Genomic DNA, 10847 nt, shown 5'->3' on the forward strand with positions numbered 1-10847 from the left:
CGTGCACCATTGTTTTGGACCGAGCTCGGTGAAAGCAAGATTTTCGGTGGATTTGATTAGAGATGCTGAATGTAAGTGAAAGTAATCCGTGAAAGTCTGAAGATAGCCTCCGATCGTCGAAGTCGTCACGCGATCTGAAGCGTAAGGATATCGAGTATCGTGGGTGATAAAGTGTTTCTCAAGGTATCGCCTTGGAAAAAGATACTCGATTCGGTAGTAAGGGCAAGTTGAGCCCGAGGTTCATTGGGCTATATGAGATATCCGGCGAGTCGGTCCAGTGGCATATCGTTTGATTTTGCCCCGAACTCGAAAAGGTTCACGATGTCTTTCATGTTTCGATGCTTGACGCTATAGATCCGATCCATCGTACGTGATTAGTCCATTAGAAATTGAAATTCAAGCTAATATGAGTTATGAGGAAGAACCGATTCGTATCCTATCACGGGAAGTGAAAGAGTTGCGAAACAAGCGGGTTTCGCTAGTGAAAGTGTTATGGCTCAAGCACGGATAGAAGAAGCTACTTGGGAGACCGAGAACTCTATGAAAGAGCGATATCCAAACCTATTTACGGTAAGATTTTCGGGACGAAAATTTCTTAAGTGGGGGAGAGTTGTGACATCCCTAATTTGACCCTAGTCGGGAAGTGGTGTCGGGACCATTAAACCGAGTCTTATAAGTAATTAAAAGGTATATTCTATGTTTATGATGTTAGCAAATGCATGTGTGAAAGTTGCATGCATTAATTTGATCATTTCTATGTGAATTTATTAAGATGGACTTATATGAAACATTGTTGAATGGTGATAGGCCAATCTTCAATGGTCTAATAGTATATGCATGCAAAAGAATGGTTTTGCATGTCAATTTACCCAAAGAGAAGGAAGTGGCCGGCCATGGTGATGAAGATGGGCAAAAGAAAACATGTCTTAAACATGTTTTGCTAGTGGTGGATGTTAGAAATAATAAAATAAGAGCATGGGTAAAGAAATGAAAAAAAAAATGAGTGTGGATGCTTTCCCCCCTTGTGCCGTACATGAGAGAAACAAAAAAAAAAAAAAAAATTTTGTTCATCTATTTTCACTCTCCTTTTGGCCGAAAACACTAAGGATAAGGAAGGAGTTTTGCTTCATACTTGGTTTAGAAGAGGATTAGGAAGAGGTTGGCTATACTTGCATCAAGAGTAAGGTATGTTTGAGGTTGTGCCATGAGATTCATGCATGTTTTTGGTTGCTAGATTGATGTTCTTGTTAGCCCATGGTTCAAATCTTTGTTATGTCATGGGAATGAAATTCGGCCCAAGTGAATATGATGATAAAGCCATTGCATGCTAAGTGTGAAGCTTGATGATGATGCATGCAAAGATGGATTGTCTACTCTTGAAATTTCTTTGTAGCCATCTTGAGTAAGACTTTGAGTTTTCTTTTTGTTTAACCATGATTGAAGTTGAAAGGGCATGATTGTGATGTATTCGCCATGATGCATTCATGAGCATGGTTCATGCTTCTTGCATGATAGTTAAAATTTGTGTTTTGGATGGCTATGGACACCTTGAAATTGCCATGCACATATATGTATATATATGTTTGCACATGATGTTTTGGTTATGAAGTAAGTGATGAATATGTTTGTTTAAAGAAGAAAATGTTGAAGGATGTTTGTGAAATTGCAAGTATAATCGGCCATATGAGTGCTTGATGCTATATTATAAGTATTGAGCCACAATATGTAAAACATTAACTAGTAAAATGCATGCTATTTTTTGTGTGGTATTAAGTGGATAATTGGCCTCAAATTGGACATGTATATTCGGCCTTAGGTAGCCTATTGATGGCCTTAGCTTTTCCTTGATGCTTGAATGAATTGTATTGAATTGCTTGATGTAGTATAAAATGTGCATGACCATTGTGTATTCAAGCTAAAGGGTGGCCATATGACCATTTAAACTCCTTGTCATATTCGCCATAAGCTAGCATAATGAGGTTTTAATAAATTAAATTTGTTTGAATTAGCTCAAGAGCTTAGAGGGCCACAATTGGACAAGGGAAGGAAAAGTGATCGAATAGCCGTAAAAGCCGCCGACAACATCCGAGGTAAGTCCTCAAGAAGTGACCCTACTTGAATTAAGTGAAATGAAATATGGATGTGTAATGATTATCGATTTATGTGTGTATGAGTATTTGAATGATACCCGGCTAAGTCCCAAGGCGATTATGCTAGTGATTACCTTTGTGTTTGAGCCTTAGTAACGAAAATGAAACATGAATGTCTAATGATTATTGATGTATGTGTGCATGAGCAATTGAATGATATCCGGCTAAGTCCCAAGACATTTATGCTGGAAATTATATCCGTGTTAAGACCAAGGCAATTGTGCTAGCGGCTACATCCGGCTAAGACCAAGGCATTCGTGCAAGTCGTTCTATCCGGCTAAGACCAAGGCATTCGTGCACGTGGTTATATCCGGTTGTATTCCGAAGAAGCTTGGGCTGGAGGTGAGTGTATTAATGAAATGATGCATTTGGCTATGTGAATGTATTGCTTTAATTAAAGCTGATTTTATTCCTTGAGACTTACTAAGCATAAAAATGCTTACCCCGTTGCTTTGGCTCTCTGTTTTATAGATTTTGCTCGATAGCAATCGGATTCGGGATCATTAAAGTCGAAGTCATATACACTATCAAAGCCTCCATTTTGGTATAATTTTGGTTGAACTTTGAAATGGCATGTATAGGACTACCCTTGTCGGTTCAATTGTGTTGTGATGTATATGTGTACGGCCATGCGAAAATGGCTCGTAGAAGTCAAGTACTAACTTAGACCATTTGTGATTTGTATATATATATATATGGTTTCATGATGTAATTATGGATTGGAAATGAGAGTGTTGGTCACATGATCAGCCATTGAATGGCTAAAATGGTCATAGGTGAACCTATGTATGGCAAGACTAGTTGGATCATGGAGACTACAAATAGATAAGACCTACCTTGAAAATGCAGATCTTTGGCAAAGAAGGTGGAGTGGTTTTGAAAAATCACCAAAATTTGTAGGAATGGTATTAAATAGTGAATAATGTAAATGAACCTTGATGAGTCTACTTTCATATGGAAGAAACGAAACGGTCATAGAAGTTACATGTTAAGAGATATTAATGCTATTGTGAGACAGGGCAGAACGGTTTCGGGTCCCCTGTCGCAACTTTAAAAATTTACTATAAATTATCCAGAAAGAATCAGGAGTCATGCCTTATATGTACAGATTCTATTTTGAGTCTAGTTTCATTAGAAACAAACAGTACCAGTATTAAAGCCCTGTACAGAGAGATATTCAAGTTGTAACGCGCAAATGTCGAAAGCAGTCGATCTCTGTAACATGGGTGACTTTAACTAATAAACTGTACCAATTGGCCCAACCAAAATTCTAGAAATAAATCCATGGATGGATATATGAGTCTAAATTCAGGAAAATTTACGAAAATAGTTTCGAGTTTTGAAACTCAAGATATGATTTTTAAGGCGACAAGGACGCAGTTTTCCACTGACCGAAATGTCAAATTGATGGGCTAAACATGTGGATTTGGCTTGTTAACCCCTCGTGTCCGACACCGGCGATGGTCTCGGGTTCGGGGTGTTACAAAATTAAGGAAAGGATCAACGGGTTATCAGGGAGAAAAATGAGAAGACGAGAAGGGAGAAGTGATGGAGCTGAATGGGGAATTAAGCATGGGAAAATTCGGCTATAAGGCTTATAAATAGGTGTTGAATGCTAGGGTATGAAGCTAATGACTGAATTCTCTTCACCATGTTACTAGAAACTCTTTTGTCTAAAAGCCGAAAACCCTTTACCTTTCTTTTCTTTTTCTTCTTCCTTGTGCCGAATTCTATTATTCCTCTACCTCATTGCTGAATTTTCTTTCTTTTTCCTTGGAGTCGAATAACCCTCTTTTTCCATACAAATCGTAAAGGGCTGAACCTCTTTGGCCGGTGCAATCACTACTCCTTCTACTTCGGTCAAATCTAGTGTAAGTGTTGTTCTCCCAATCAATTTCTTTGCTAAGTATCGAATATTGTCCCTCACTCTTTCTAATCAACTGTGGTAGGGAATTAGTATCAGATCTCGGATCTTAGCTCATTGTCGAATTGCCTCTTAGGTGTTGCGGTTTTGGTAAGTATTTCTTATCCATTGGCTAAGGTTGGCCGAATAGCCATAGTAAGGTAAGGGGACTTGTGTTGGATACAAGTCACCTATTATTCTAGTTTTAATAGTTACGATTGGTGTAGATCTAGGAGTTGATCGTGGTTAGTGAAGGGGCTGCTATACTTATTGCGCAAGGTAAGGTTAAGGTGAGATTTCGGCTTTTGGTAAAGTATTCAATAAGTATGTGAGATTAATCTTTGAGTGATATCGATTGTAGGTTTGGGCTAAGGAAATCACAGCATGCTTGCCTACCAGGTGTGTACATACACTGTACACACACAATGAATCGGCAAAAGCTGAAATGCCGAAAAGACGAAAAGCTGAAATGTCAAAAAGGCAAAAGTTAGGTTACAGTAGTCAAACAAGTACGCGAACACCCATGAAGAGGAAATCAATAGGTTGCTTGAGGCCCACGGGTGATTCCTTGGACTTGGGTTGAGAATTAGCCAAATGGGCCAGAATGGGCTAAATGGGCCTGATGGGCTATTGGGCCCATAATAGGAAAGGATTGATAAGTGATGCTATGTGTTAGGAAATTTGTTTGTGAGCATGAATATAATATCATTTGGGCCTAATGGGCCATATGAATGTGAATTGGGCTTAGTTGGCCATTAGAATATGAACTGGGCCAGATGGGCCATTTGAATAAGATTGGGCCTGGTGGGCATATGCATGTATGTAGGGGTATTGGGCCTAGTATATGATGACTACATAAAACTTAATTAATTAATTGAGACCGTGGACAAGTCATAGGGTTAAGGTGTGGCAACGGGTATATGCATGTCTAGGATTGGATCTAGGGAGAGCTTGGTACTTAAGCGATGTTAATGACCCACCTCCTCTTCTCTGGAATCTTACTTGGTGCATAGTATTCACTCATCTTAGCTCGTGGGAAATGTTCATGGGCCAAGGTAAGTGGAAACCATAATTAAGGGAAAATTACCGAAATGCCTCAAAGGGCGAGAATGACCAGAATACCCCTAGGTGTTGAATGTAAGTTTTATGGATGTGACATGCATACATATGACGTTCTGCTTAGGTTACGTATGGGGTGGGAATTATTGAACGGAGGAAGTATATGAGGATTCGCATGGTTGCTTGACAATCATGGATCCACCGACGACTTTTAAAGCCCAATATGTAAATGAAGGTAGTTCCGCAACTGGGCTACCATTGGTGTGTGGGTTGGGTGGGTCGATATTTATATCCTCACATGGTGTGATGGGGGACGAAGCTGGTGTGTAGCGGATGGATAATTTGGATGGGATTGCATTGCATGTTTGATGATTTGTCCTTGAATGCTTGTTTTTTATCGAGGGTTGTACACACTGAGTTTACGAAAACTCACCCCCTCTTTCATTTTATTTTCAGGTGATACTCATTAGACAGTTTGATGTTTTGAGGGACTCTGGGTGTCAGCTAGCAAGACAAATTTGGACTTCTTTTGCTTAAGCTTATAAGTTTTATTTTATTAAGTATGTTTCAGACCAGATTGTAATAAGGTTTTCATTATGCTATTATTTCTTGAATTATTATAATTTTTATTAAAATTACGAGAAGTTGAACTTGGGATTCCTAAATTATAGTATGTTTTCTACATTTTCGCAACTGAAAGGTGTGTTTATTTTTTTAAGTTAAGTTAATTAAGGTTTCTTTTGTTTAAGAAGGGTTTTTGCTAAAATACTTCAATGTAACACATCAGATTCGGCCATAGCGTCTGGGCCGGGTTTGGGTTGTTACATTAGCGGTATCAAAGCCCAGGTTGCAAAACTCGGGCAGTGAATTGGGCCTTATTACTTGGTTTCTTTTTGTGTTTTAAAAAAATATTTTTGATTGGATCACAATGGTTTGGAAAAAGGAAGTCTTGCTGAGCGGCACATCGAGTCTCCAACGTCGAACCAAGTAAATACTTTTACTCTTAAATTTGTTTAAATTATTGTAAAGTAAATAGTTAGAGGGCTACTCTAGATGATTTTGTTAGAATGGAACCAAAGCCCGCAAGAACTTGAAACTGTAGAGGATTTTCGAAAATAATCTTCTCTTTAATTACTTCCATAAAACATAGGGTTAATTATTGAAACTAACTAAAACTTCATAAAATTTCTAATCCAGATAATACGTGAATCGACGATGAATGCTAGAAGATGGGCAAGGAGCCATGGCCAAGGCCGCGAAAGTTTTAGGGCTGAATCGTCGACATCAGGCCATGTGCCCAATGTTGGAGTAGAAGAGGCTCCGGCCTCACCTATGGCTGGGAATGGACCGTATGATCGGGCCGTGGGAGAAGATGCATTGTCGTAGGCAATGCTGAGAATTTTGGAAAGGGTCGTTGGGCCTAATAATGGCAGCAGAAATCGGGGTCCATTCCGGAGCGACTTCGTTCGAACGGGGCTGAGATCTTTAAGGGCGTGGCTGGTATGGCTCCTAATGTGGCAGAATATTGGTTGGAGGCCACTGAAAGGATAATGGAGGACCTGGACTACTCATCTGAGCAAAAGTTAAAAGGAGCAGTGTCACTGCTTAGGGAAGAAGCCTACCAGTAGCGGCTGACAGTGAAAAAGGGAACCAAACCGGAGCGGGTCACTTGGGAGTTTTTCAAAGCTGCATTCCAAGGGAAGTATGTGGGTGCAAGCTATGTGGATGATAGAAGGAAGGAGCTCCTGAATTTGACCCAAGGGAACAAATCGGTGGCAGAGTATGAGGCAGAGTTTTTATGCCTTAGTAGGTATGCGAGAGTAATGGTGGCAACGGAGTATGAGAGTTGCGTGAGGTTTGAGGATAGACTTAGAGATAGCCTCAGGGTACTTATAGCTCCACAAAGGGAGCGAGTTTTCTCAGAGTTGGTAGAGAAGGCAAAGATAGCGGAGGAGGTAAAGTGCATTAAGCGCTTAAATCGAGAGAAAGAAAGAGGTAGGAATAAGAGGGAGGCTGAGACTCCTGGTGTAGGACAGATACCTAGGGCTAGGGCCAGAGTTAATGGGCCAGGGCACCCTGCTGTTAATCCAGGGGTGCTATTTTGTGCTGATTGTGGGAAAGGTCATGTAGGCGAGTGTTGGAAAAGGACAGGAACTTGTCTAGCTTGTGGATCTATAGAGCATAGGATCAAGAATTGCCCTAGAATGTCAGCTCAGGTGCCAGTCGTGGACCGAGGTGGTGTATAGCCACCGAGGGGTGGTCAGCTACCGTCGAGAGGCTGTGATCAGGCCAGGGGTGGAAACGGTTTGGGTCGTGGAGCACCAGGCAGAGGTGCTGATCATGCTGAGGTGAGGCAGCCAACTTTGTTCTATGCAGCACGTCGTTAAGAGGATGGAGACGCTTCAGAGGCAAATAATGGTACGTACTTACCCATAGTGTGCTATTTACCTACGTTAGAATTAGAGTGTGCAGTGGAAGCGTGGTGTGGTAGTCTGTGTTAGTGATAAACCATAATTTATACATATTTTTACCCCATGTTTAATGCATTTTATGGATGATTTCCTATTAGAATTGGTGAATTCGATGCTCCTAATGCTTTAATTTGATGTTTTATACTTAGGAGAGTGTACACGGCCATGTCAATTTGGCAGGCTCGAGCACGACCTGAAGTAATTACACACGGGCGTGGCCCTGCAGAGCCCAAGTTGAGTCCAATTCAGAAAAGGCTAATTTTGAGGGCTCTTAGGCATTCCAAAGCCTATAAATACACCCTAAAGGAGGAAGAAAAGGGAGACACAGAATAGAGAGTATGGAATTACTCCAAGAAAGCAGATTGTTCCATCTCAGAAGTCAGATTCACCATCAAGACTGAAGATCTCTCCTCAATTTCCCCTTCAGGAGTTTTGGGTTTTCTTTATGTTTTGTATTCTTTATTATTCTGAGATGTTTTCTTATTTAGTTATGAACTAAAACCCCTAAATACCTAAGGGGAATGAAACCTAAGACGAATCTTGCTATTATTTTCTGAATTGTATGATAAATATTTAACTTGTTCTTAATTATGTGTTCTTAATTCTTGTTTTGATATCCCAGGATACTAATTCAAGATAAGATCTTATTCAGAGGAGGAATAGACCCTGTCTAAGAGTACATTTGTCATAATTAAGTGGATTTGATTGCGCGCCTAGATATAGGGTGACAAGATTTTGCTAGATTGGGTGAAACCTAATAAGGAGATCCATAGATCGAGTTAATGCAACCCTAATGTGTTAATTAGAGAAAGGTCTCAATTATTCAATCTAGGGATTAGACATTATTAGTCTTGAATAGGGATAATAACATAACTTAGGGATCTCTGCGGAAAAAGTTAAATGAATAAATCGTCAGATTCTAAGCTAGAATAACAAGTACAGTCTAGGTGGATTTTTCCTTAGGTATTGTCTTAATTCAATCGATTTTCCCAAAAGAAATTCCCCAATTCCATTTTCTGTGAATTCTTAGTTTAAATAATTAGTTAGTTAAAACAAAAACCTCTTTATTCTTAGGCTAGATAATAAAAAGAGTCATTACTAGTACTTTTAGTTCCTTTGGGTTTGACAATCCGGTCTTGCTAAAACTATACTACAGTTCGATAAGTACACTTGCCTACATAGCGATAATAGTTAGTTTCAAGAACGATTAATTATAAATATTTAAAACCTATCACAAAATCACGCGATCAAGTTTTTGGCGCTGCTGCCGGGAATTAAAATATTAGGAACACTCAATTTTGTTACTTTAGCCATTTATTTTTCTTGCAATCTAATTTTATTTTTAATTTTATTCTAATTTACTACTTTTCTTTTTCTTTCTTCTGACAGGTTTTTATAGTTTATGACTAGAAGAAACCCGTCAAGACCACTACTTTTTGACGAAGAAATCGATCGTACAGTTCACAGAAACCAAAGAGAAATAAGGCGAAGCCTAAGATACACAGAGAACGAGTAAGAAGACGATACTCAACCCCCAACCGAAGAGATGGCTAAAAACCAAGATAATCAGTTACCTCCTGCAATTACGACTAATCAAAATCCTGCTCCACTCACTATGTATGATTATGCTAAACCTTCTTTAATAGGAACTGAATCAAGCATAGTTAGACCTGCTGTAGCTGCCAATAGTTTTGAAATGAAACCTAACACAATTCAAATGATACAACAGTTTGTTCAGTTTGATGGTTTGCAGGATGAAGATCCCAATGCTCACTTAGCAAACTTTTTGAAACTATACGATACATTTAAAATTAATGGCGTTTCTGACGATTCCATTCCTCTTCGGTTATTCCCTTTCTCATTGAGGAACAAAGCTAAACAGTGGTTGAACTCGTTACCACGAGGGTCAATTACTACTCGGGAACAAATGACCAAAAAATTTTACTAAAATATTTTCCGCCGGCTAAAATGGCTAAATTACGTAATGATATCTCTTCTTTTGTGTAGATGGATTTAGAAACACTCTAGGATGCATGGGAGAGATACAATGACCTTTTGAGAAGGTGCCCTCACCATGGGTTACTGCTTTGGCTTCAGGTTCAAACATTCCATAATGGCCTGAATCCTTCGACTCAGCAAATGGTTGACACAGCTGCTGGAGGAACCATCAATAATAAAACACCAGAAGATGCTTATGAGTTTATAGAAGAGATGTCACTGAATAACTATCAGTGGAAAGTCATGAAAACAAAGCTAACGAAAATAGCCGGTGTTTATAACGTCGATTCGGTCACCATGCTCTCTAATCAGATAGAACTCTTGAATAAGAAAATTGATGGTTTTCTTAGTTTTTCACAGGTTCACCCAGTAATGCTGTGCGAAACAAGTGGAGGTGGAACAAGACATTCAGAATACCAACCTTATGACCACAACATTGATAACAAGCAATTAAATTACATGGGTAATAATCCTTGACCTCAAAACAATCCATATAGTAACACTTATAATGCAGGTTGGAGGAACCACCCAAATTTCTCATGGGGAGGCCAAAGACCACCTGCAGGCTACCAACAACCATCCCACCAACAGGAAAAGAAATCGAATCTTGATGAGATGCTCACAAAGTTTATCTCAGAGTCAGAAACCCGTTTCCAGAACACCGAGACAATACTTAAAAATCAACAAGCGTCAATCCAAGGGCTCGAAACTCAGATAGGCTAGCTTTCCAAAACTAATCTCCAAACGACCACAAGGGATCTTGCCAAGTAATACTAACCTAACCCAAGGGAACAACTCAACGTGATTAATGTTCAAGATGAAGAAGGATTTGTTGAGCCTGAACCAGAACCGAGGCAAGAAACTGTGGTAAGCAAAGGTCAAGGTGAGGTAGATCACAATAAAAACAAATCAGTGAATATCAAATATAAACCTTGTGTGCCATACCCCAACGCGACATGGAAAGACCGATCAGATGAACAATTTGGTAAATTCCTTAAACTCTTAAAAAAATTACATATTAACTTACTGTTTATTAAAGCTCTATCACAGATGCCAAATGCAATGAAACTTTTAAAGGAGCTTTTAGCAAATAAGTGGAAGATGAACGAGGCATCTCATGTGGAGCTAAACACAGTTTGCTCAGCTATTCTCCCGAATAAACTACCCAACAAACTTAAAGATCTAGGGAGTTTTACAATTCCTTCCTTAATTGGTAGTTTAGATGTTAATAATGCATTAGCTGATTTGGGGGTAGTATTAACCTCA

At 39.3% G+C, this 10847-nt stretch overlaps 1 non-coding gene across 1 annotated transcript; it reads right to left on the reverse strand.

Annotated features, from left to right (window-relative positions):
- Positions 1-9557: 9557 nt before the first annotated feature.
- On the reverse strand, positions 9558-9664 carry LOC128279682 (small nucleolar RNA R71). Its single transcript, XR_008269881.1, has one exon. It is a non-coding gene; the product is annotated as a small nucleolar RNA R71 (small nucleolar RNA).
- Positions 9665-10847: the final 1183 nt, after the last annotated feature.

Source organism: Gossypium arboreum, chromosome 8 (assembly GCF_025698485.1).
Source record: "Gossypium arboreum isolate Shixiya-1 chromosome 8, ASM2569848v2, whole genome shotgun sequence".
Classification (NCBI taxonomy): Eukaryota; Viridiplantae; Streptophyta; class Magnoliopsida; order Malvales; family Malvaceae; genus Gossypium; species Gossypium arboreum.